The sequence below is a fragment of the Lolium rigidum genome, chromosome 4 (genome assembly GCF_022539505.1).
Source record: "Lolium rigidum isolate FL_2022 chromosome 4, APGP_CSIRO_Lrig_0.1, whole genome shotgun sequence".
Taxonomy (NCBI): domain Eukaryota; kingdom Viridiplantae; phylum Streptophyta; class Magnoliopsida; order Poales; family Poaceae; genus Lolium; species Lolium rigidum.
The window spans coordinates 238,787,366-238,794,214 of NC_061511.1; positions in this window are offsets into that span (position 1 = coordinate 238,787,366).

Below are 6,849 nucleotides of genomic sequence, written 5' to 3' on the forward strand. Positions count from 1 at the left end.
ATATGCTTTAGTTCGTTACGTATTTCTATTTTATGATTTTGAAATGAATTAGTTTTATTTTTCTGAATTTATTGATATATTATATGTATTTTTAACATTTTGAAAAAGAAAGTAATTTGAAAAACACCTTTAGTCGCGGTTGGCATCGCCAACCGCGACTAAAGGTCTGTGCGCGTGGGAACGAAAAACCCGGTGAAATAAGCCTTTAGTCGCGGTTGGTCTGGCCAACCGCGACTAAAGGTACCCTTTTAGTCGCGGTTGACGACCCCAACCGCGACTAAAGGGGGGGTCCTATATATACTGGCGGGCGTGAACCGCCGCACCACTTCTTCTTCTCCGCCAAACCGATCTTCATAAGATGGCCGACGCATTCCGGAAATTCAAGCAAAATCTAGCCCGTGACTATGTCAACGAGAACAAGACTCCGGATTTCAAAGGACAATATGAGAAACCGAAACATGATTGGCCAGAATTTGTGAAGCAAAAGAAATCGGAGCAGCTCATTCAAATATCGAAAAAAATAAGGAAAATGCGGCTAAGAAGGAGTACAATCATATTATGGGGCCAGGAGGGTATCGCCTTTGGGAGCCTAGGTGGGAGAAGATGGAGAACGAGCTGAGGGCGCGAGGAATCCGTCCCGGTACGGAGGGATGGGACCCAAGGGCCAAAAGCCGGTGGTACGGGCATGGGGGAACGCTTACACCCGGAGACAGGGGAGTGTGTTTACCGGGGCAAAATAATTAAACCCACACAAGCCCTTATTAACGCAATGAGGGATGCTCAAGAGGGGAAGATCAAGTTCAACAGAGAGAACGACGCGCTGACAAAAGCCCTCGGGAATCCTGAACACGGAGGACGTGTACGAGGCATGGGGCACATTCCGTGGAAAATAGGGTTCTCCCATAACGATGACCCGTACGGTTACGAAGCCGTAAGAGAAAGATGGATCGGGATGCAGATGTTGTGGCGCGGTTGGCATCGGAAATGGATGAGATGAAGAAAACCGTGAGTGTACTAGTACAAGAAAGAGATGCAGCTCGGGCGCAGCATGAAGATCATCCAGTGGATCTCGGAAGCCAGCAGCGGAGAAGCAGCGTGGCTTCCACGGAGGCCCCGCCGGCTAGTGCACATGCTCCGGCGATCGAGATTACTGCACCGGAGCCTCCTCGCTACCCCGTGAACAATGTAAAGGAGATGAAAGAATGTCATCTGTATTATCCAATTGGGAACATGTCCATGAAGGTAGCCATCGGCAGTGCTTTACCATGTGAACCTGGAGCACTCCACCACAACAAGCCCATTCAAGATGGCTATGCTCGTGTCACGGTGGAGGACATAGTCCCGTGGTTTGAGGACCCGGAGATTGACATTGCTACACCTGAAGGGGAGAGAAGACTTGGAGATGTCAAGCGCCATTTCATTCTATGGCAAAAGAAGTTTATCAAGTTTCCAGGCGAGGCGCCAAGGCAAACAAGTCCACCCCCCTACGGTGGTGGTGGCGGTGGCGGCTGATACGCGTACAGCACGCGTCCGTTGGGAACCCCAAGAGGAAGGTGTGATCCGTACAGCGGCAAGTTTTCCCTCAGAAAGAAACCAAGGTTTATCGAACCAGGAGGAGCCAAGAAGCACGTTGAAGGTTGATGGCGGCGGGATGTAGTGCGGCGCAACACCAGGGATTCCGGCGCCAACGTGGAACCCGCACAACACAACCAAAGTACTTTGCCCCAACAAAACAGAGTGAGGTTGTCAATCTCACCGGCTTGCCGTAACAAAGGATTAGATGTATAGTGTGGATGATGATTGTTTGCAAAGAACAGTAAAGAACAATAGCAGCAGATTGTATTCGATGTAAAAGAATGGACCGGGGTCCACAGTTCACTAGAGGTGTCTCTCCCATAAGATAAATAGCATGTTGGGTGAACAAATTACAGTCAGGCAATTGACAAATAAAGAGAGCATAACAATGCACATACATGATATGATGAGTATTGTGAGATTTAATTGGGCATTACGACAAAGTACATAGACCGCTATCCAGCATGCATCTATGCCTAAAAAGTCCACATTCAGGTTATCATCCGAACCCCTTCCAGTATTAAGTTGCAAAACAACAGACAATTGCATTAAGTATGGTGCGTAATGTAATCAATAACTACATCCTCGGACATAGCATCAATGTTTTATCCCTAGTGGCAACAACACATCCACAACCTTAGAACTTTCTCGTCACCGTCCCAGCATTTAATGGAGGCATGAACCCACTATCGAGCATAAATACTCCCTCTTGGAGTTAAGAGTAAAAACTTGGCCGAGCCTCGCTAATAACGGAGAGCATGCAAGATCATAAACAACACATAGGTAATAGATTGATAATCAACATAACATAGTATTCTCTATCCATCGGATCCCGACAAACACAACATATAGAATTACGGATAGATGATCTTGATCATGTTAGGCAGCTCACAAGATCCGACAATGAAGCACATGAGGAGAAGACAACCATCTAGCTACTGCTATGGACCCATAGTCCAGGGGTGAACTACTCACTCATCACTCCGGAGGCGACCATGGCGGTGAAGAGTCCTCCGGGAGATGAATCCCCTCTCCGGCAGGGTGCCGGAGGAGATCTCCGAATCCCCCGAGATGGGATTGGCGGCGGCGGCGTCTCGGTAAGGTTTTCCGTATCGTGGCTCTCGGTATCGGGGGTTTCGCGACGAAGGCTATTTGTAGGCGAAGGGCAGGTAAGGGGCGTCACGAGGGGCCCACACCACAGGCCGGCGCGGCCAGGGCCTGGGCCGCGCCGCCCTGTCGTCTGGCCACCTCGTGGCCCCACTTCGACTCTCCTTCGGACTTCTGGAAGCTTCGTGCAAAAATAGGACCCTGGGCGTTGATTTCGTCCAATTCCGAGAATATTTCTTTACTAGGATTTCTGAAACCAAAAACAGCAGAAAACAAGAATCGGCTCTTCGGCATCTCGTTAATAGGTTAGTGCCGGAAAATGCATAAATACGACATATAATGTGTATAAAACATGTAGATATCATCAATAATGTGGCATGGAACATAAGAAATTATCGATACGTCGGAGACGTATCAGCATTCCCAAGCTTAGTTCCTGCTCGTCCCGAGCAGGTAAACGATAACAAAGATAATTTCTGGAGTGACATGCCATCATAACCTTGATCATACTATTGTAAGCATATGTAATGAATGCAGCGATCAAAACAATGGTAAATGACATGAGTAAACAAATGAATCATAAAGCAAAGACTTTTCATGAATAGTACTTTCAAGACAAGCATCAATAAGTCTTGCATAAGAGTTAACTCATAAAGCAATAAATTAAAGTAAAGGTATTGAAGCAACACAAAAGAAGATTAAGTTTCAGCGGTTGCTTTCAACTTATAACATGTATATCTCATGGATAATTGTCAACATAGAGTAATATAACAAGTGCAATATGGAAGTATGTAGGAATCAATGCACAGTTCACACAAGTGTTTGCTTCTTGAGGTGGAGAGAAATAGGTGAACTGACTCAACATAAAAGTAAAAGAAAGGTCCTTCAAAGAGGAAAGCATCGATTGCTATATTTGTGCTAGAGCTTTTATTTTGAAAACATGAAACAATTTTGTCAACGGTAGTAATAAAGCATATGTATTATGTAAGTTATATCTTACAAGTTGCAAGCCTCATGCATAGTATACTAATAGTGCCCGCACCTTGTCCTAATTAGCTTGGACTACCGGGATCATCGCAATACACATGTTTTAACCAAGTGTCACAAATGGGTACCTCCATGCCGCCTGTACAAAGGTCTAAGGAGAAAGCTCGCATTTTGGATTTCTCGCTTTTGATTATTCTCAACTTAGACATCCATACCGGGACAACATGGACAACAGATAATGGACTCCTCTTTAATGCATAAGCATGTAGCAACAATTAGTGTTCTCATATGAGATTGAGGATATATGTCCAAAACTGAAACTTCCACCATGATTCATGGCTTTAGTTAGCGGTCCAATGTTCTTCTCTAACAATATGCATGCTCTAACCAATAAAGTGGTAGATCTCCCTTACTTCAGACAAGACGGACATGCATAGCAACTCACATGATATTCAACAAAGAGTAGTTAATGGCGTCCCCAGAAACATGGTTATCGCACAACAAGCAACTTAATAAGAGATAAAGTGCATAAGTACATATTCAATACCACAATAGTTTTTAAGCTATTTTGTCCCATGAGCTATATATTGGAAAGGCGAATGATGGAGATTTTAAAGGTAGCACTCAAGCAATTTACTTTGGAATGGCGGAGAAATACCATGTAGTAGGTAGGTATGGTGGACTCAAATGGCATAGTGGTTGGCTTAAGGATTTTGGATGCATGAGAAGTATTACCTCTCGATACAAGGTTTAGGCTAGCAAGGTTATTTGAAACAAACACAAGGATGAACCGGTGCAGCAAAACTCACATAAAAGACATATTGTAAACATTATAAGACTCTACACCGTCTTCCTTGTTTTTCAAAACTCAATACTAGAAATTATCTAGACTTTAGAGAGACCAAATATGCAAACCAAATTTAGCAAGCTCTAGGTGTTTCTTCATTAATGGGTGCAAAGTATATGATGCAAGAGCTTAAACATGAGCACAACAATTGCCAAGTATCAAATTATTCAAGACATTTTAGAATTACTACATGTAGCATTTCCCGATTCCAACCATATAACAATTTAACGAAGAAGATTCAACCTTCGCCATGAATACTATGAGTAAAGCCTAAGGACATATTTGTCCATATGCAACAGCGGAGCGTGTCTCTCTCCCACACAATGAATGCTAGGATCCATTTTATTCAAACAAAAACAAAAACAAAAAACAAACCGACGCTCCAAGCAAAGTACATAAGATATGACGGAATAAAAATATAGTTTCAGGGGAGGAACCTGATAATGTTGTCGATGAAGAAGGGGATGCCTTGGGCATCCCCAAGCTTAGACGCTTGAGTCTTCTTAAAATATGCAGGGGTGAACCACCGGGCATCCCCAAGCTTAGAGCTTTCACTCTCCTTGATCATATTGCATCATTTCCCTCTCTTGATCCTTGAAAACTTCCTCCACACCAAACTCGAAACAACTCATTAGAGGGTTAGTGCACAATAAAAATTAACATGTTCGAGAGGTGACATAATCATTCTTATCACTTCGGACATTGCATAAAGCTACTGGACATTAATGGAACAAAGAAATTCATCCATCATAGCAAAAGAGGCAATGCGAAATAAAAGGCAGAATCTGTCAAAACAGAACAGTCCGTAAAGATGGATTTTATCGAGGCACCAGACTTACTCAAATGAAAATGCCCAAATTGAATGAAAGTTGCGAACATATCTGAGGATCACGCACGTAAATTGGCATATTTTTCTGAGCTACCTACAGAGAGGCAGGTCGAAATTCGTGACAGCAAAGAAATCTGCTATCGCGCAGCAATCCAAATCTAGTATGAACCTTACTATCAACGACTTTACTTGGCACAAAAAAGCACAAAACTAAGATAAGGAGAGGTTGCTACAGTAGTAAACAACTTCCAAGACTCAAATACAAAATAAAAGTACTCGTAGTAAAAACATGGGTTGTCTCCCATAAGCGCTTTCTTTAACGCCTTTCAGCCTAGGCGCAGAAAGTGTATATCAAGTATTATCAAGAGATGATGCATCTTCAGCGAGGTTTGGAGTTTTCTCAACCATGCATAGTATATTGGATACATAAGTTTCAGCGGCTCCCTTTTCATTAGTCTTGGGCTTGCTACTCTCATCAAACAAATTTTCAGGAACAAGCCAAGCATAGTTATTTTCTAGCGCTTCATTCATCGCTAGGAGCTTACATGGTATTGGTGCTTTGATCTCCCCACCATCATTAATATTATTAGTGTACCTTACTCTCTGCATGTCCATCTTTTCAAGGATACTAACAAAATTGGTATAAGAACCAAGCATCTTATATTTAATAAAGACCTTTCTAGCCTCTCTTGCTATACCACCAAATTCTCTAAGAAGGGTTTCTAAAACAAAATCTTTTTTCCCCTTCTTCCATATCACCGAGTGTAAGAAACATGTGTTGGATTATAGGATTGAGATTAACAAATTTAGTTTGCAACATGCGAACTAAAGCAGCAGCAGCAATTTCATAAGTAGGAGCAAGTTCTACCAAGTTTCTATCTTCAAAATCTTCAACGGTACTAACATGATTGAAAAATTCTTCTATATTATTTCTCCCAATTATAGACCCACGTCCTACCGGTATGTCCTTTACGGTAAAATTAAAAGGAAACATGTTGAAATAAGTAAAGCAAATGCAAGTAACTAATTTTTTTGTGTTTTTAATATAGAGTGCAAGACAGTAAATAAAGTAAAACTAGCAACTAATTTTTTTGTGTTTTGATATAAGTGCAGCAAACAAAGTAGGAAATAAAATAAAGCAAGACAAAAACAAAGTAAAGAGATTGGATTGTGGAGACTCCTCTTGCAGCGTGTCTTGATCTCCCCGGCAACGGCGCCAGAAAACAGTCTTGATACGCGTACAGCACGCGTCCGTTGGGAACCCCAAGAGGAAGGTGTGATGCGTACAGCGGCAAGTTTTCCTCGTAAAGAAACCAAGGTTTATCGAACCAGTAGGAGCCAAGAAGCACGTTGAAGGTTGATGGCGGCGGGATGTAGTGCGGCGCAATGATGTCTACGGGAGCTTCTATTCTTGTAGACAGTGTTGGGCCTCCAAGAGCAGAGGTTTGTAGAACAGCAGCAAGTTTCCCTTAAGTGGATCACCCAAGGTTTATCGATCTCATGG